A 22,145-nucleotide genomic window follows, 5' to 3' on the forward strand; every position below is an offset into this window, starting at 1 on the left:
TCACTGAATGCTTCTAATAACAGGCGTCTGAAGCTGATTGTTTCCTGACACACAACGGCCTTAATAAACACTCAAACCGGCTGAAAAGGGTTAACAAGCCCTTCGGTCCTAACAATACCGACCACATTTAGAGCGCTTGACGTCCGTTTACTGACCGCGCAAACACGAGGCTGATGTTCGTTTGTCTAGCTGCTTAATTTACCCTGTTTTCTATTATCTAAAGTAAAGCAGCTCTTGAGTTTAGTCTGATTAGTCTGTGTTGATCCAGCTGATCTGTTCATTAATCAGTGAAGGAGACGCTGTCTCTACTAGTGACCAAACAAGTCCACTTCACGCCGAGTGCTTCCCATGATTCTGTGTGTTTGAGACGGTCAGGAGGGTTTGTTATGGATGATGTAGTGTGCTGAGGATGAGAGGATGGATTTACTGAAGCTGAAGCAGATGTTTGAGTCAGCAGCTGTGCTTCTGAAACACTGACCTCTGCAAAATACAACATTCACTACGCATGTCCTCGCTGACCACACGTAAACACACACACAGCACCGCGGGATGCTCAGTTTAACAGTGAAACACTCAACTGGGGAGGTTGATTTAATGAATCATTTATTAGCTGCTTATGTCACTGAGGATGTCTCATTTCAGAAAAGTAGCCATTATAAAATTGATTTTATCCCTCGTGAGCCGTAAAATACTGTAATTTATTTCCTTCTGAGACTGCAGCTTTTGAAATAAGACACATCCTATAGAGCAAAGGAGCCATCAGTCTGGATTATAGACTGAATCAGCTTAGATAACTCACAGAATCAATTCACATGACTAATTAGACCAGTTCAGATGACTCACTGAATCATTTTAAATGACTAAATAGATCAGTTTAGATGACTCATTGTAGAAGACTCACTGAATTATTTCAGATGACTCCTTTAACCAGTTCAGATGACTCTCTGAATCATTTTAAATGACTAAATAGATCAGTTTAGATGACTCATTGTAGAAGACTCACTGAATTATTTCAGATGACTCCTTTAACCAGTTCAGATGACTCTCTGAATCATTTTAAATGACTAAATAGATCAGTTTAGATGACTCATTGTAGAAGACTCACTGAATTATTTCAGATGACTCCTTTAACCAGTTCAGATGACTCACTGAATCATGTCAGATATTTAATTGAACCAGTTCAGATGACTCACTGAATCATGTCAGATATTTAATTGAACCAGTTCAGATGACTCAGTGAATCGGCTCAGATAACTCACTGACTGAATGGTCTGATTTGAAAGCTTGTAATATTATTGTAAAACATCCAGTCACTCAGAAATGACTTGACTTCAAACTCATGTTTTTTAATGAAATGCTCCACATTGAGTTTGAGCGCTTTGAGTCTGCTGATGATTAATGATGCTGTGTTCACGTCTGAATGCAGCCGGATCTGCTCTTCATTAAACTCAACGAGTCATTTTTCATGTTAATGGTGTCAGACGCATATTCACACATAATAAAACTCTGCGCTTAATTTCAGCGTTCGATGAGTGTCAGTGAATATGCAGATCTGTCTGCGGACTCTTGCTGACACAAATGCATTCACAGAAGGCAAGGCCTGGCAAGTTTATTTATATAGCTGTTCTTCCTGTTTTTATGATGAACTAGTCATTCGGTTGCTCTAATAGTCAGTTGTCACAAATACAGGTTTGTTTTTCAGTTTAAACTGCGACCCACTCCACATTCGGAGAGTGTTTTAGTGGCCAGATCCATGAATGCCAGCGCTTCGGGCCTAATAGGGTCCGATCGATAACATGAAGCTTTTACCACTGAATCCCATCCGTCCATCCACACATCTGCTGTGTGAGAGAGAGAGAGATATAGAAAATCAATGAGAGACTGAAAATGTGCCGATTTACAGAGACAGAATGGAAATATTATAAACTCATTCCAGCCTGTGCTTGTAATGTCTGACCTGAACCAGTTTCACATCACTGAAACCAGGACAAACGCTGCGGCAGTGATGCAGAAATGGGTTTGCTTACCTGCAGAGTCCAGTTCAGGCTTATTTTAGCATCAGTCAGATATTATTCTTAATATTTTCAATATGATTGTAGTGCTGTCAAACAATTAATCGCATCCCAAAAGTTTTTGTTTATAATATATGTGTATGTACTGAATGTATTTATATACATATATATATATATATATTATATCATATATAAATATATTTAATATATCAAGATACATCAAGATAAACTGAATGAAAATGAGAAATATTGCTTTGGAAACACACACACATATATACACATATATATTATTTCAGTTAACATTTATGTTCTGGAGTACTTAATTATGGATCTGGTTAGTAAAGGTTTGCAATCTCTATTTATTCTCCACTGTAGATAGATGCAAGGATATGTGTGTGGTTCTGAAAAGGGTACAAAAGAGTAAATAACAGATTTACTATAATAACAATAAACATTTGCAAACATATTAAGTAGGGGATTAACTATATTCACTATATAATAATTAGCACCATTCCGGCGGCCTTATACAAATGACATGGCAGTTTACTACGTGAATCCTGAGGCATTTATCTGTACGTGTGCAAATAAGCATCTAATCCCCGTAACGGTTCTGATAAGCGTGTAAACAGCTGCTGTAAACCATTATAAGAGGAACAATGATTACTGGATCGTGATGGCAGTACAGTATTGCAGTTAATATCTTCAGTCCCTGACTAACTTAGTAATATACAAATGTATTAACAATAAAGATAAAAAACATTTAAAAGTGTTTTTGCTGCACGTGCAACACTCTTTTAGCTCCGCGCTAAACTTCCGATGCAACATTGAGGATTTTTGTTTTTAATGGTTTCAGTTCATTATAATAACCCAAATTACTCCAAATGAATGACTGCTGTAGCGTCGCCATGCCCTCGGCATCAAAACACTGAGGATTGTGGTATTTTAGGGGCTCATTTGAGGGATGGATGTTTGTGATTTGATGCAGGAGTCACAGGTTTATATCAGTAAACAGTGTTTATGACCGGAAACGAATCAAGAATTACACTGCATTCGACTGAAAGCTTGAAAGTGTTTCAGTTTCATGGACATTTCTAATACAGAACATTCTTCAGATTCATGAACTGTCCCGTTCAGATCAGTTCAGAGATTCATTCTGATTTTAAATGAACGTTTCGATAACCTGAATTTAAACCGCACTGGTTTACTTCTGAGAAATTGCTAGTGAAATTCACCAATAATTGCAAAGAAATGGCAAGTAACATAGAATTTAATGTGGCATTTTAGAAAATCTGAAACATTACTATGTGTTTGTTTGATTGTTGTATATTCCTGCATGTGTCTGGTCCTGTTCTGCGTCCAGCTGTAGATCAGCACATGAACGCTCGAGAGAGTTGATCTGGCAGCACATGAAAGTCCTGTGAACCTGTGCTGTGATCTGCATATGCTGTTTGATTCTCACCTCAGCATCTGCATGTTTAATTATTATCACTCAATCCTGTGAGAGCCACTGATATACTTCAGCACAGATACTATGGTGTTCATTGGAGTGAAATACAATCAGTATTGTTTCATATCATTAGTGAACTATTATAGTGTTTGAAATCATTTTTAATATTATATTCTTCATTGTAATTTTAATTCATTATCGAAGGTGATTCATCTGCTATGATGAACATGATATTGTGTAGCTTGTCAGTGAACTACGGCTCTGTGTATTAAATGCTGCTCCATCTGAAAACAGGTGATGGAGATTTACTACTGATCACAGAACCGGCTTTTCTGACCAGATGTGCGTTCGATATATCACCCAGCCTTACTGCTTATTACAGCAATCAGATTTGTGCTTTTGGTACTTTTAATAGGCTATAAAACAAAGTCTGCAGCTTTCAAAATCAGTTTTATAGCGAAACACAAATGATGTGTCTTACAATACTGTGTTTTTCAAGCTCTTTAATGATCAGATCGCTGTATTTATGTGAATCAGTTCATTAATGTAGCCAATACTGTTTTCTTTGTGAAAATTCCACCACCTTCTCCGCAAAAACGTCTGTGGCATCCATCATTGTTTGTAGCACGCCAGCCACCCAGTAATCACAATAATTGTGTGCTTTGTTGCTTTTAATAACACAGCTTTCAAATTCTGTCAGTTTTATCATGAAATACAAATTATAAATGTGTTTTTACTCTTTATTTCAAGTTTATAGCAAGATTTAAAAGTGAAGGAACATCAGAAGGCATGAACAAAACGAAGATGATTGACTCACATGCCACTTAGACTGAAGCGAATACAGCGATCTGTCACGCAACATTAAAGAGCGTGAGAAATATAATATACATATTGTTGTATTTCGCTATAAAACTGACAGAGTTTGAAAACTGAGATTTTGGAATATCTGCCTTTGCTCCCAATCCGGGCCATTTGCATGTGCAAAAGAATATCTCAAAATATTATAACTTATCTTCATTCTTGAAACATTTCGTTCACGCTGTGTGTGTGTGTGTTCACTGCTGTGTGTGTGTGTTCACTGCTGTGTGTGTGTGTGTTCACTGCTCCGGGTGTGTGTTCACGCTGTGTGTGTGTGTGTGTTCACTGCTGTGTGTGTGTTCACTGCTGTGTGTGTGTGTGTTCACTGCTCCGGGTGTGTGTTCACGCTGTGTGTGTGTGTGTGTTCACTGCTGTGTGTGTGTGTGTTCACTGCTCCGGGTGTGTGTTCACGCTGTGTGTGTGTGTTCACGGTGTGTGTGTGTGTTCACTGCTGTGTGTGTGTGTTCACTGCTGTGTGTGTGTGTGTTCACGGTGTGTGTGTGTTCACTGCTCCGGGTGTGTGTTCACGGTGTGTGTGTGTGTGTGTGTGTGTGTTCACTGCTCCGGGTGTGTGTTCACGGTGTGTGTGTGTGTGTTCACTGCTCCGGGTGTGTGTTCACTGCTGTGTGTGTGCACATTGGATGGGTTAAATGCAGAGCACGAATTCTGAGTATGGGTCACCATACTTGGCAGTATGTCACTGTCACATGGCACTAAAATCCCGTCGTACAAAAATAAAATGAAAAAGAGAAATGTTTTCCAGTTTTCCGATGTTTATTTTATGTGTAGTAGTTTGATGGTTTAGTTCTGATGGTTACCCTGAATGCGATACGGCTGCAGTGAGTCAGTGGGCGGCACATCTCACACGCTCGGTCTGTCTCTCTCTAAAGTCTCAGAGCCATGGAAACCGTCGCAGTCATCTGTCTGTGTGTGTTCGGATGTAAAGAGGCCAGGCCAACCTCAGTGTGCTTTCTATGAGATTTGGGCTGTAAATCTTGTAAATATCCCTTCAGACGGGCTCCATTGTCCTGCTTCTGTGTCCCGGGCTGCTGCTTTTGATCCCACAGGATTGGGTTTCATTTGATCCGTGTGTGTTTTAATAGTGTTCATTCCCACCTCAATACTCACACGTATCGTAAGACGCTCCCATAAAATCATTTCATATCGATTCAGAGTCCCTAATTCCCTGTTAAATTAACCCACATTCTCACTGAGACGACGCAGATGAACAGATGAAGCCTCAGTCTGAATCAGGCTTATTATCATTTGCTAAACCCGAAACCATAAAAACACTTTATTACTTCAAATAAAACAAAACTGATACAAAATGAAATATATATATATTATAAAACTGAAATAAAAAATAATGAAAAATATATAGACATTGAAAAATACGGCAACACTTTATTTTAGGGTCTAGTTGCTAATTAGCATGCATATTAATATAATATTAGCCTTTATTAGTAGTAATTAAGCACATGTTAATATGTCTTATTCTACATCTCTAATCAAGAGCTGATAAAATGTAGAAACTGTAACTTGAATGCAATGTAAGTCGCTTTGGATAAAAGCGTCTGCTAAATGCATAAATGTAAATGTGAATGTAATCCTAATACCTAAACTTAACAACTACCTTACTAGCTATTAATAAGCAGCAAATTAGGAGTTTACTGAGGGAAAATCATAGTTAATAGTTAATAAGCCCTATTCTAAAGTGCTACCAATTATACAAATGAATAAAAATGTAAAAAATCTAATAAAAAATAAATAAAAACAAAAATAATTCAAAATATTAATACAAATCAAAAAAACTATACAGACATATAAAAAAACTAAAACAAAACAAAAAATTCTACTAAAATGAAAATGGAAAATATAAAAATACAAACTGATTTGAAATATGAACAAAAAGTCAATGATTTGAGGATTAATCAGCGGCGTCTCACACTGAATGATGTTGTTGTAATGATATCAGTGGTGTTTGTGTGTTTGTGAACCAGACTACGGCGGGATGAGGCCCTGCTTTATGCTGGAGGGGCCGATTGGGGCTCCGAAGGGCTCTTGAGACACACTTAAGAGAGAGCAGAGTCAGACAGCCAATCAGAGCGCAGATCCATTCATGCTGGAAATACGGTGCCTCAACATAACCAAGCGCACACACACACACATACTGGTTTCCATTTGTTGTGGGGACTCTATAGGTGTTATGGTTTTTCTACTGTACAGACTGTATTTTCTATCGCCCTACTCCTAAATCTACCATCACAGGAAACTACAGGCATTTTTAGTTTCTCAAAACTAAATTGATAAGCTTGTTTTCTCACAGGGACCAAAAAGTGTCCCCACAAGGTCCAAATTTACTGCTATTACTATACCTGGGGACATTTGGTCACCATAACATAGTTAATACCATGTACACACACACACACACACTGCTTTGTATCTGCCGTTTCACACTGACCCTGGATCAGCTGTTGCTCTTTCAGAGCTCATGAAGTTCTCTGTTGCTTTGAAGCATCAGATGTTTCTCCTGCAGTTCTCAAATGAATATCAGATATGAGTGTGGAGCAGCTGAGACTGTGTGAGTTCAGACTGAGATCTGTGACAGCTCCAGCAGGAGAAACAGGAGCAGTTCCTCATGTGATGTTGAGAAAGAGCTGAGCCGGTAATGAGATCTGCTGCGATTCTGAGTCTAAAGTCGTGGAGATCGGCCTCATTGTCCACAGTGATGAAGAAAACACTTTGAGCTGGATTATGTTTCAGCTCGTGCTCTTTTGTGCTGATTGTGGTGCGAGTAGAAGAATAGAGACGCTCTGAAAGACAGATCGGACTCCATTGTCACGGGCCACAACCGTATAAGAGCTTCCTAATGATGGCCATAAACACTTTCCCATCAGAACATCAGCAGGACTCACACAACATCTGCTGCGCTGCATTCATGTGCTGTTTCCTGCAGTCATCAGGAGTTTAGAGACCAGAGTCCAGAGCAGAGCAGTTCTCTGGAGATATATACATTGCCATTACTTTTCATTACTCCAAACACAATAAATGTCAGCCGAAATAAAATGAAATTCAAAAACTTAATGTTTTTTTTTCTTTTCAAATCATTTAAAAATATTTCAGCTAGTCTCTCATTTCTTATTTCATTTAGTTTAAATTGTACTAAAATAATTAAAACTAAAATTAAACAAATAATATGTCATATTTAACAGCAACAACAAAAAACTAATGAAAATGACGAAAACAATAAAATAACTAAAACTAAAATAATTTTAAAAACTAAAATTAAACTGAAAATAGAAAATAGAAAAAAGCAAAAACAAAAAAACTAATGCTGATTCATAAAGGTCCGTGCACTTCATTTTTCGTTTTTGAACTCAAACATGAAAAGAATGGTAATATTTTAACTGCTATGCTGAAAACCAAAATTGAAATTATAACCGTACACACAAAATTCTTCATGAAAAGGTAAAATATTGACTTCTTTTCAGATTTTTGTTTATGAATTTTTGTACTTTTAATAAACATTTGAAAAATGCACAAATTAATATAGAAAAATGTTGATTTTAACAGGTTTTCTTTGGCCAAATTTAGTAATGCTTCTCCCGCACGTTCAGCTGAGAACTAGAGTCTTTGGAACAATGCAGAGACTTAATAAAAATATGTTTTTTAAAATAGACATCGGCAGAATCCGGGGAACTTTATTGTCATGAAATGATATACTGGATATGATTTTGTGTGCTATCTGGGTCACGGTATCGGAGAGGACCATGCATGGCGTGTACCTTACATCGTGTTAGAGCTACACACGGTTTAATATATGGGGAAAAATAGAAATATATAAAGTTGTAATCTGATACAGGCAGGCCGGTTCCTGAATCACTGAGGGTGCTTCTGAAATCAGTAGGGCTGGGTTTCGAGTTCGATACTTTTTAGGCACCGACCGAATTGCCTCGATACCACCAAGTATCGAAAAACGTCTTGTAGTTCGGTACCAAATTTCGATGCCTAAGGGGTTAATCTCATTAACGTCAGTGAGCCAATAAGCCTGCAGCACTAGGTGTGTTTGACTAGAAGCGGCGCGGTGCTGATTGATCAGTGTTTGACCTCCGCGAGAGCGATTCGAAAGCGTACGGAGCAGTCTGCTCTCTATATCGCGCAGTTTCGCTTACTTGACACAGACTGAAGCTCGCGGGACATTTCAGCGTCTGCCGTCTCACTAAATGAGGACATAAACACATGAACAACAGCTCTAGAACTGCTCTGAGAGTCACTTCATCAGCATTTTACCGTTTGATTTGAGTAAAACTTGCGTCATATCATATACACACAGAACTGTAAAGGTATTCCCGGAAACCCGTCAAAATAAAAGTTCGGATTAACTTGGAAGACACTGCGGCAGAAATAAATTAATATTGTTCAGCAGAGTGTACTGCTACTACTAGACTACTATTACAATTATTAAAACTCTTATTTTTTAATTAATGATCACACAACATTTCTTCCATGTTTTAATTTTAATAGTAAAATTTTGTTTGCCAAAATAAATAAAGTTTTATTTTCAATCATTTAAAAGAAAAATGAAATGAATGTTTTATGCCTTCATTTGAAAACCAGATACAGAACACAGAATTTCTGAGGAAAAAGAAACATTTCATAAGGCTGTTTTAAGAATAAATTTGAATAAACTAAGTAGTTTTTATGCATTCAAATAATTAGACATACTACAACATAGAATTTAATAACAATAAAACATATTGTGAAAGAAAATAAAACACCCACTTATGAAAGTGGATAAAGATAAGTCTTTAACAACCTAGAATAAATGAATAGAAATGATGATTCTGTCTGAGCTATGCGTTTTAAAACGAGCACGCACTAGTGTAAACTGAAAACTATTTGAGCTTTATTAACATTATTTGTACTGATTTATTGTGTTGCTATATTGTGTTCCTTTGTGCAGCGGCTCAGGAGATGAGTCTTTGAGTCTGTATACATGTCAACAAGCTGAAAAAAATAAAACCAAAGTTTTTTTGAGATAATGTAATCTTGTTAAACTGATTTCATAAAATTGGTATCGAAAAAAGTATCGTTCAGGAACCGGTATCGGTATCGGTATCGATATCGAACATTTTTGAACGATACCCAGCCCTAAAAGGAACTTGCATTGCATTCAGGGAATTATTTTATTTTTTAGTTCATGCATTCCCTGGGAATCAAACCCATGATGTTGAAACTACAGGAAGGCCATTTTCAAGTAATGAATAAGAATAACAGTCACACAGAAGCGCGCTGCTGCTGTAGCGTGTGCTGAACTGTGAGGATGGAGAGCAGGAAATGTTTAACCTCCATTGAGTCAAAGACAAAAGCTGGGTTTAATGTGGCTGTGAGGGGCGGGACGCTGGAGCTCCGGCTCAGTCTCTGCTGACGCTGCTGAGGAACACACATCAGCTTCTGACTGCTGGAGTACTGCTCATCCAGGTCTGTCTTCATCGCTCTATTTCTCTTTGAATGAATGCATGTGAATCTGTTGGAGACGTTGTGGTTATGAAGTGGACTCGGATGATTTCAGGCTTTAGTGAAGTGATGTTGTCCTACAGTTGAGTGCAGAAGTTTGCAAGATGTTTATCCTTTAAAAAAAGAGTGAAATCATAAATATTGCGTTGTTTACATTCTGTAGCTGATCCTGTTGAAGTTTCTGTCCTTTGGTTCTTCTGATGTGTGTATCGTCCTGGGCTGCGTTTCCCAAAAGCATCTTAAGCCTAATTTGATCGTAGCTGCTTTGGTGGCAATGGCTCTACGATCAACTTACCATGCTTTTGGGAAACGCAGCCTGATTGTTCATGACTCGTGAAGCTTCAGGAAAATTGCACATTGTTTGTTTTTCCAGCATCATCTGCACATTTAAGAACTGAGCATGAGGGAACATGAGCAGCATTATTGATGCAAATTATTATTTTGTTGTGTGGGAACTGTTAAATGTCTCTTTAGTCTCAGGCAGGACTAAAGCAAAACAATATTTTATCTCTGATGTTTGTGTGAATTCTGTGTGTTTGTCTTTATTAAAGCTCATAGCTTGACAGTGTTGGGGGTAACGCATTACAAGTAACACAAGTTATGTAATCAGATTACATTTTCAAGTAACTAGTAATGAGTTACTTTTTAATTTCACAAAAATATGTGAGTTGCTTTTTCAAATAACACTAGTTACTTTGTTTCTCATGTGTTGATTGACAGCTCTGGTGTTGCCATGTTAAGAGAAATCAGGAATATGTGTAGAAGCACTGTGTGTGAACATGATCTTACTGTAGTTATGTATTTACTCATCTCACTGCACAAAAACAGATTCATGACTCAAACTCAGAAAATGATGCCTACCTGCAGTAATAAAATACGTTTATAAAACGCAAATAACCTTTAATCCCATTTTCTACTGCTGACCTTCAATAATCCAATTCAATCATATGAATACGCAAAAATGACACAACATGTATGTTTATTTTATTTTTATTTTTTTAATTGCTGAAAATAGAAAAAATGAGCCCTGGCCCAGATGTGAAAATGTAAAGTAGAAATAATGCATTGAATTTCTTTCCATAAAAGGTAACTAAGTAATGCGATTAGTTATTTTTTTTATGGAGTAGCACAGTATTGTAATGCATTATTTTTAAAAGTAGCTTTCTCCAACACTGTAGATTGACTCCTGCATCATGTCATCGTCTCTGACTCGAGCTGTGTCTGCTCCAGAGGACCTGATGCGTGTTTCTCTGATCTGTGTTTCTGTCAGGCGCTCTGAACCTGTGTGTTTGTGTTTCCAGGTTCTCCTCATCTGGACACTGAAGCAGATCTTCTCCGGTGAGTGTCTGCTGTTTATTACTGAGTTCATCTGAGGTTTCTCTGTGTCTCTGAAGGACTGGAGACATGTTTGTGTGTGAGATCCGCAGCTCTGATGTTTCCTGATCAGTCAGTGACTGGGAAGCGCTTCAGATCGATAGAATCCATTGCTGGCTACTTACAAGTTCAGAAACATGATTACATTGAGATCCTTCAAGTTCTTTTGTTTTTAAAACACACAGGAAGTCGATTTAGTGCTAATGGATCAGAATGAGTCTTGATGCTTTAAATGTGTATCACTGCTGTGCTGAATCATGGGAAATTTAGTTCTGTCACACAAGTCTGTCGAAGCAAGATTTACCACTGTCCTTCATCGAAGCACAAAAACTAACCTGGACAGTCAACAATTCATCAAGAACAGTTTGTGTTCACTGTGATTCTTTAATTGAGAGTCAGAAAAAAACATTCATTTAATATAACATAATATAATATAATATAATAAAAATTCAAAACTACAATTTCACACTAATTCGTTCATGTAGACAAACTATTCTGGATTCATATATAATATGTGTGTGTGTGTGTGTGTGTAGGGTTGGTGTAGGGCAATAGCACACACAGTTTGTTCAGTATAAAAACCATTATGCCTATGGAAAGTCCCCATAAACCACAAAAACCAACGTGTGTGTGTGTGTGTGTGAGAGTGTGTTTTCTTGTCAGTGGACACAGATAAGTATAAGTATATGCTGACACACTTATGACAAATTCCATGAATAAACATGAGTCATTAGCACATAAATGAGCTGTATATGTGTTTGCTTCTCTGCGATCAGTAACATGCCGCTTTGCGTCGACATCATTCATAAACGTCAGCTGGCATCTGATTGGCTGTGGCGTCGCTCTGAGGGTCAGGGCGGAGCCTGTGGTTGATTACAGGAGCTGTGAGATGTATCTGATTCACATCCTCTTGCTGATGATTGTACAGATGATCTGTAGTGAACGTGAGCAGACGGTTTGAGCGGTTCGGTGTCATATGAGGCTCTCTACAGGTGAGCGGCCAATCAGATTTAGCAGCAGGTCTCAGATCAGCGGTCATATGGGCGGCAGATGCTCAATGAACACCTCCGTATCTGCTCACGCTGCGAGTACAGTATGCTCACTTCATTAAAAACTGCATGAATCTTCACTGCTGCAGACTGCTTCATGAGTTACTAGTATTCAGCATTAGCTGTTAGTATGCACTGCATAGTGTACCGTTTGTTTGATTTCCTGTTAGTTGAGATCATATGAGTTTTCCTCTGTTCTTTGTGCACTGCTGATTAATTAGAAAAATTAGAAAAAATGTCTTTCATCTGATTTAAACAAACTACATGTGCTAATTAACATGAAACCCTTGTGAAAAAGAAGTGTGCTTAATTGTAGTGAATGTGCATTTCAAATCTTAAAAGTATATTTTAATAAACTGTACTTGCTCACCCTAACATAATAATATAATATGGCCACTTAAGCGTACTTAAAGAGAGTGCACTTGTTTCTTAGCACACTTAAGTACAGTAAGTACACTTAAGTGCACATTGTAATGATGTCATATTAAACGTTTTTAAAGCACAATTGAAATCATGATGTTTTAATAATCGTTTGTCATGATTTAAAGAAGTTCTTATTCTGATGTGTTGACTAACATATTAAAGCACATGTAAAGTACTTAATTATAATTTCGACTGTAGTGTGTTATTTGATATTAGTTCATATATTTTAAATGCACTAAACTGCAATGTCATCATTATGTAATTATACAATTTAAGTAATTATGAAACTACATATAAAAACTACATATTTGGGTCAAAAACACTAAAATTGAGTTGATTGCATTTAATATGAATGTAAACTTTTTCTTTTTTCATTTAATTGCAAATAACAGAGTTAAATGTTTATATTTAGTACACACTTAAGTAAATTTCTTCTGTAATAAGTGTTGTTTTTAAGCATGCTTCTTGATTCTGTGGTTCCTCTGATCTCAGTGGACTGTGTTGTAGCTGATCATTTAACACAACAAACGCTGTGTGTGTCTCTGAATGTGTGCGCTCAGCTCTAGCTTTGGCATTGTGATGATGATCCGCTGCAGTGCATTCTGGGTGACCTGATTGACTGATCTGAATAGCTGTGCTTCTGTTGACCTCCATAAATCACAGAGCTGTGGATCATTACAGATGGAGGCCACATCGAGCTCCTGACGAAGCTGCTGTTAGAATCCGAGTTTGTGTGCGCAAGAAGCCATCAGATGCTCCGTGATTTGTGTAGATGAGTTTATCAAACTGAGCAGCACAAGTCTGTGTCTATTAGTGGGAGAAAAAAGTCAGAATTGAAAGATGTAAAACTAAATGCAATTGCAACTTTTTTTCTCAGAATTGTAATGTGAGTTTTTTGGCAAGTTATTGATTGTAAGATGCAAATTCAGAATTCTAAGAAAAAAGTCAGAACTGCGAGATTGTGAGAAAAAAAAAGTGTGGATAATGTCAGCTATAAAGTCGCAGTTCTCATAATTTTTTATTGCTTGCAATTGCGAGTTATAAAGTCGCACTGACTTTTTTCTATCTTGCAATATCTTGCAGTTGTATGTTATTATTAATTGTGAGATGTAAAATCAGATTTCTGAGAAAAAGTCAAAATTGTAAAATGCAAACCTGCGACTGCAATTATATTTTATATAAATTATTATATATTGCAATTGCGAGTTATTAATTATGAGATGCAAATTTACATTTCTAAGACAAAAGTAAGAATTTCACCGTGAAAACTCAATTGCAAGTTGTAAGGTTACAATTCTGACATTTTTCTTTTTCATAATTGTGAGTTTCCAGCTCACAATTGTAAGTTATGTAAACACAGATTAATGAGAACAAAAGTCAGAATTGCACAATGCAAAAGAGTTTAGAACTTGTAGAACTTCCGCTCCATGAAGGCGAACACAGAGAGAATGAGGAGGAGCTTCTTCCCGCAGGCCATTCGGAGTCTAAACCACTCTCCACTCTAATCACATCACCCCACACTTCCACTTTGCACATTTTTCAAGTACAATCTGCACTAATTTGTAGAAGGTACGGAAGGATAAATGAGTGGGACTTACATACCATTTGTCTTTGTCTTTAGTATCCTTTTACTCACTTATACACTTTACTGCACTGCACAGCACAGCACACGGACACTTTATCACTGACATACACTTTACTTTTTATAGAATCTATATAGAATCATATTCTATTTTTTATTCTCATATCTATTTGTTATTTTATTTTATTGCTAGTTTATTCTGTATATATGGTTACTGTACTTTTTCTATTTGTATTTTTGTAAACTTGAGGTTTTTCTAATTTTGTTGGACAATTTGTTGGACAGTCGTACAATACATTTCACTACATGTCGTACTACGTATGTATATGTATGTGACAAATAAAATTTGAATTTGGATTTGTGAGAAAAAAGCCAGAATTCTTGCAATCGCAAGATGTTATTAGGGATGCACAATATTATCGGACTGATATCAGAATCGGCCGATAATGGCTTTAAATGTAAATATCGGCCCGATATGAAAAATGATGCCAATAGTTAACTCACATGTGCTCAGGGTGTGCTAGTGATTAGATCACGTCAGCAGTGTGGCTCATTCTTGAAGTAAAGTAAAAAAGTCGTGACGTATTGTCAAGTATGGTGACCCATACTCGAAATTGGTGCTCTGCGTTTAACCCATCCAAGTGCACACACACAGCAGTGAGTAGTGAACAAATGCACACACACACACACACACACACACAGTGAACACACACACTCGGAGCAGTGGGCATTTATGCTGCAGCGCCCGGGGAGCAGTTGGGGGTTCGGTGCCTTGCTCAAGGGCACCTCAGTCGTGGTATTGAGGGTGGAGAGAGCGCTGGACATTCACTCCCCCCACCTACAATCCCTGCCGGCCGGAGACTCGAACCCGCAACCTTTCGATTACGAGTCCGACTCTCTAACCATTAGGCCACGACTTCCCAAAAGCACAGTTGAAGCACAGTTTTGTCTGAATGGTGATTAGGTTCACTGTTTTGGATCGCTGCAGTTAAACTGAGAATGTACAGAATGATACATTCGGTGTGAAATAAGAGTAAATGGTAATAGTTTCCCCCGGGTCCTAATGCCCATTCGGTAAGGAGTTTTAATTACGTAGGGGGCGCTGTTGGGCCTACTTCTAATAAAATGAAAGTAAAACACACACATAATATTTAGACTGTGTTTCTGATTAAATTAAGCAGTAATTGATGTCATAAAATAATGAGAATGTTTTGATTTAAAGGTCAGAATCTATAGCTTGCATGAATAAAATAAAAATCACAAACATGACACTTGTAAATTAAATAATTTGATATATACTGATTTATTTATTAATGTGTAATATTTTATATTACAAAATATGAGCTCTAAAAGATTTTTAGAATTTTTACAACTCTTTTGCTTTAGAGTGCATCTACAAATGTTAAATCTTAAAATAAAATGTTAGGGATAACACTGCATCTTTCTGGAAAAAAATGCAGCGATTGATATATAGTTTATTTATATTTAAAATAACTTCATTATTGTTTATTTAATTCTAACAAATAAGTTCTTGTTAAAATAATGTGCTTATAATTTCCACACAGGAGAGACTTGGTGTTGTTTCCAAACATAAGAAAATATATCGGTATCGGCTATCGGCCAAAATGAGTTGAAAAATATCAGTATATCGGATATTGGCAAAAATCCAGTAAAGTGCATCCCTAGATGTTATGACTTTTATCAGAATTGCCAGTTTATATCTCATAGTTGCGAGTTATTGTCAGATGTAAATTCTGAATTACGAATTCTGAGAAAAAAAATAAGAATTGCAAGATGTAAAGTCACAACAATGTTGCAATTTGAGTTCAGAAAAAGGCAGAATTGTGAGATAAGAATTTACAGTACCTTTTTTCTATTTTTATAGGGTGGAAACAAGCTTCTATAGCAGTCAGATACAGGTGCAGTGGTGGTGGAGCAGCTGTAATGTGATGTGTTTGTGATGGGTCAGCGGTCAGTCGAGTGTTGGTCTGATCACACAGAAATGAAGCTCACTGGAGCTCTGATCGCACAGAGCTGGGCTTTAACATGTTACCATTCCACTGAAAAATAAAGTGCATCAGTTACAGGTCATAAACCAGTTTTCTTATGATTCTGACAGAGCCAAGCTGAGATGTGTTGTGAAGGATGGACCTGTCGATTGTGCTGGTGTTTTGGGCTCTGAGCCGCTCATCCGTGACTGATTCTCTCACACTTTGAATGGGGTTTTGTTCAGAGCTGTGCTCCGGGATCGTAGGGTCGTGGCTTTTGAGGCCAATGAAGGGGAACTGATTTCTATTCACCTGCAGCGCTTGAATGAGGAGAAAAGAGCCACACAATCACTGCATCTGATGGGAAATATCCTACATCTATATCTCTCACTCTTTCTATACATACACAAGCAGATTGATAAAATCAGTAAGATTCGTTAATGCTTTTAAAAAGAAACATATTAGAATGATTTCTGAAGATCATGTGACACTGAAGAGAGTAATGATGCTGAAAATTCAGCTTTGATCACAAAAATAAATTACAGTTAACACATATTCACAAAGAAAACTGTTAGTATAAATTGTAATAATATTATAATATAATAATGCAATAATATTTTTTACTGTATTTTTGATCAAATAAATGCAGCCTAGGTGAGCAGAAGAGACTATTTTCTATTTAAATATCCTAGTTATTACAATCTTTTGACAGGTAGTATACATATACATACATACAATGCATTTGACACGCTCGTTTGAGTTTAGACGCGTTCGATTTTCTGATGTTCTTGCATTTAAATAATGCACTTTATTATAATGTCAGATTATGAAATTATGTCTAAAGATGCACTTAAATAGGTAAAAAAAAAAACTTAAAATCAGCTACATACACTTGATTTAAGTTTAATGCATCTTGGTGTCTTGCACTCGTTTCTCACGCGTCACGTAGTTCAACACTGAAGGTGAATGTCTTACATTAAATGTTCTTTCATCGTCCCACACAATGGGGTGTCAGGTTGGTGTGTTAGAGGCACAATAGAGGCCGAGCTGGACGGGATCGTACACTTTTACACTCCACGGACACAATGAGCGTCTTTATGTGTGTGTGTTCAGAGGGACTGTGGAGTGGGAGTGAGTTCTCCTCCAGAGGAAAGCTTGGAGACGGGCAGGTGGAGTCTGAAGAGAGGCTTTCACAAGAGTACAGACTCAATGAGAGGCTTCAGTCCTTCACACACACGCACACACACACAGACTCACACACACTCACTCACGCACACACACACACACACACACACACACAGACTCACACACACTCACTCACGCACACACACACACACAGAGACACAAACACACACACATACACATACACACACACTCTTTCTCTCTCACACACACACACACACACACACACACACACACTCTCTCTCTCTCTAACACACACACACACACACACACTCTCTCACACACACACACACACACACACACACACTCTCTCACACACACACACACACACACACAGACAGACACACTCACACACTTGATTTTTAATTAAACCATTTGTGGAATCTTTAGACAAAATATTTTAAAAGTTTGCATATGCATTTTATGTTTCAATTTTATTCAAAGACTCAAACTCAGCAAAAATATGAATTTGCAGCAGATGCTGATATTTCTATGATAAGATTCTGATGCTTGTACACTAGCAGTCAAAAGTTTTCGAACAGTAAGACGTTGTAATGTCTTTTAAAGAAGTCTCTGATCACCAAGCCTGCATTTATTTGATCCAAAGTACAGCAAAAACAGTACAATTTTGAACTATTTGTACTATTTAAAATATCTGTTTTCTGTGTGAATATGTGTTAAAGTGTAATGTATTTCTGTGATCCGCAGCTGTATTTTCAGCATCATTACTGCAGTCTTCAGTATCACATGATCTTCAGAAATCATAATAATATACTGATTTACTGATCAACAAACATATATTATTATGATGTTGAAAACAGCTGAGCAGAATTTTCTCAGGTTTCTTTGATGAATAGAAAGCTCAAAAGAACAGCATTTATCTGAAATAGAAATCTTTTGGAGCATTATAAATATCTTTATCATCACTTTTGATCAATTTAAAGCAACCTTTCTAAATAAAAGTATTAATTTCTATAATATCCATCCCCAACCAAAATAAAAATAAAAAATCAGTATATTAGAATGATTTCTGAAGGATCATGTGACTCTGAAGACTGGAGTAATGATGCTGAAAGTTTAACACATATTCACATAGAAAATAGCTGTTTTAATTTGTAATAATATTTCACAATATTACTGCTTTTGCTGTATTTTGGATCAAACAAATTTACGCTTGGTGAGCAGACGAGACTTCTTTCAAAAACATAAAAATCGTACTGTTCAAAAACTTGATGAGATGTAAATGATCCAAACATATAATGCTGATAGAGAGATGAAGAAATAAACGCTGCTCAGAAGATCCTGATGATCAGATTAGAGACTAAAAGATGATTGATGGAGAATCAAGTAAAGCTGAGCTGCTTCAGTCCAGTAAGAGTTCATCTGGAGATATGACTGCAGTTATTCTGACGCTTACTTGATCAAAATCAGTACAATGTGCAAGTACACTACAAGAGCTTTTACTGGATAAACACTCTAAACTATGAACCGCGTTGGTGGGTTTGCATGGATATACTACGGTTAGAGTTTAGTCTTGTTTAGTGTGGATTTGTCTGAAAGACTAAATCTGTGGCTGCGTCCCAATTCACTTGTCTGCCCTAGATAGTGTGCCAGATTAGGATCATGCCCCAAATTGTAGTATGCTACAGGTGGTGTACTAAAAAAATGAATCATGGCATAGTTTATTATGAAGTATTTGCATCTGCATTTACCAATTCTTTTTCAAATCAAAAGTTGACAGTATGCACTGCAAACTAACATAAACAATGAATGATTAATAAAGGCTTTAAAAATATATCACTGATTATTATTTAATGTTAGCTAATGCATGCATGCATATTAATGGGACCTCATTGTAAAGTGTTACCAAAGTATCATATTTTCAAAACGTATTTATTCACGTTGCTTAGAATCATCATAAATCTGTTCATTGTGAAAACTATTAAATGTATTCAGTTTAAAAGTATGAACATGGCTAAATATGGCTGGCTGTGGAGCAAACAATCTTCAGTTAGTTCATGCATGATACTGAATCAAATTGGATTTATTGATGATAAATATATAAATCTGGTTGTTGTGGATTTGAAACACATTTTGTACAGAAATTTGACCTGTTTCTTTTATATATGAGTCACATTAAGTTTATTAGTTCATGTTAAAATGTGTAATCCAAATGAATGGAAATTGTATATGCAGTTCAAATACATAAACCTTAAAGATGCTGTAAGTTTTGCCTCTTTGTCGCCATCTGTGTTTGAAAACCTGGGATTGCAGCTGTGTGTGTATCTAGCTTGCGTGGGTTGTGCTCCGGTTCGGCTCCAGCGCGGATGAATCTAATGTTTTGAGGTGAATAAATACATCAAAACTTCATTTTTGATTAGTAATATGCATTGCTAAGAACCTCATTTGAACAACTTTAAAGGAGATTTTCTCAATATTTAGATTTTTTTGCTCCCTCAGATTCCAGATTTTCAAATAGTTGTATCTCAGACAAATATTGTCCGATCATAACAAACCATACATCAATGGAAAGATTATTTATTCAGCTTTCAGATGATGCATGAATCTCAATTTCACAAAAATGACACATAAGACTGGTTTTGTGCTCCAGGGTCACATTTGTCTGCTTTGAGTACAAGAAAATCACATTACAAATCTAAATTGTTTATTATATATAAATTATTATGATTATGATTATTATTGTTGTTGTTTTAACCCCAGAAATGTTTCTGTATGGCTAAAGCATGAGTATATGTGTTTTAATGTGCTGAGTGTAGTTCTGCTGCAGTCTCTGTGGTTTGTGTAGTAATGTGTGTTTCTGTGGTGTGTTTAATCCAGGGGTCTCAAACTCAATCCCTGTGGCCCACAGCCTTGCAGAGTTTAGATGCAACCCTAATTAAACACACCTGATCCAGCTAATCAAGTCCTTCAGGCTTAGCAGGGTTGGAACTAAACTCTGCAGGGCTGTGGCCCTCCAGGAACTGAGTTTAGCCATGTTTCCATCCAAAGGTTCCAATTTAACTTACGCGAAAAACTGGAATATCATATAAAACATTTCCATCGTTTCCATCCAACGAGTCAAAGAGAACAAAATCGTCACTTCCTGATAAACTGGCTCTAAATATCACTGAGAAAACTAGGAGAAGCCACTGAATATAATAATTTTCATATATGATGAAAGACTTGCTCCTCAGAGAGTTCAGACGAAACCCAGTGAATGCAGTCATTGCTTTCGGTGGTGGATGCCGCTGCTTGGGAACGCAGTCGTGTCAGACACTTATACAGAAATACTTTGACGACAGACTTTGCTCAGGGATTTCAGAATGACCAAAACAACATTTCAGATGCTGTGAACGAGATCAGTCCGCTGGTTAGTCCAGTTATCCCATCTCAAACTCACATGGCTTTTTTAATGCGCATGGAGGAATCTATTCTGTAAATATGTATCCATCGTAGTTTATGCACATATTTTCTTATCGGATAAAAGTTTATCCTACTCAAATGTGCGCATAGGTTTTTTAGAATTTATGCGCATCTTGCCGTTTCCATCCAGCATTTTTTTATGCGACATTCCAAAATTTGCATAAAAATAGGTGTATGGAAACATAAGTTTTGACACCCCTGGTTTAATCGGAAGTGTGTGATGGTCTGACTGATCTGAGAGCAGCGGGATTGGATCAACAGCACTCCGAGCTCCACATCTTCAGTGGTGAAGGACTGATGTGAGCCGCTCTGCTGTGTGTTGTGTGTGAATGCACTGAGAGAAGCTTCTATAGAAACAATAGCAGCGGTCAGCACATCTGAGCGGTGCTATTGATCACAGACAGCTCACATTAGCATCACAATCACACACATTAGCAGCTCCACTGACCGCTGTCTGCTGACACACACAGTTTACACACACTCAGATCCGTGTGGAAAACATCCCACACATTAAAACACTTTTATTTATACACTTTGTGTGTGGAGTTGTTTTCTGGTATAAATGTCTCAACATCGGTGTTATTTTAGTATCACTTATCAATAATATTTTTGAATTAGATGTTATTTTATTTGCTCTCATGTTAATTTTAGTTACATTTTTAGTCACTTTATGGACATTTTATTATTTTATTTTGTCATTTTTATTAGTTTTTGTTGCTTTTTAATACGTTGTTTATTTTTATTATTTTAGCACATTAAGACAAAGTGAGACATGTACTTTTATATAACAAGTTTTTTATATTTAATTTTATTTGGATTAACATAAATTTTATTTTAAATAATGATTTTTTTTTAATGAAAATAGAAGATATAAAAAATTAATAAAAATAATAAAAAATAAATTTTTTAATAAAAATATATTTTTAAATATTTTAGAAAATGTAAAAAATATATATATATTTTTTTTAATTAGCATCCAAGCTATGTTTTTTGTTGTTGTTCAAGTTAACTGTAATCCAGACCAAAACGACTTAAGTCTTGTTTTCTGAGAAACTGATCAAAATGAACTTTTCAAAATGAAGTTTATGATTAAAACAAGAACAAATACCTGTCAATAAGGTCAGAATCAATCAATTATTTTAAATGGAAAACAAAATTCTTCTTCTGACCTCATCCGCAGTTCTTTGTTCTTGTTTTAATCATGAACTCACTTCATTCACATTCTTTTTTTTTCTGAAAACAAGACTCAATATCTAAAATAATTTTGCTTCTCCAATAAATATATTTTGA

At 36.5% G+C, this 22,145-nt stretch overlaps 1 protein-coding gene across 5 annotated transcripts in view; it reads left to right on the forward strand.

The window, feature by feature from the left end:
* nrcamb (neuronal cell adhesion molecule b) overlaps positions 1 to 22,145 on the forward strand; it is a 79,101-nt gene that overhangs the window by 14,529 nt on the left and 42,427 nt on the right. For all 5 annotated transcript variants that reach the window (XM_079411867.1, XM_079411866.1, XM_079411870.1 and 2 more), the window contains exon 2: positions 11,136 to 11,172. The gene's annotated coding sequence lies outside the window, so the exon portion shown is untranslated. The remainder of the gene's footprint in view (positions 1 to 11,135; positions 11,173 to 22,145) is intronic.

The sequence above is a fragment of the Barbus barbus genome, assembly GCF_936440315.1.
Source record: "Barbus barbus genome assembly, chromosome: 48".
NCBI classification, from domain to species: domain Eukaryota; kingdom Metazoa; phylum Chordata; class Actinopteri; order Cypriniformes; family Cyprinidae; genus Barbus; species Barbus barbus.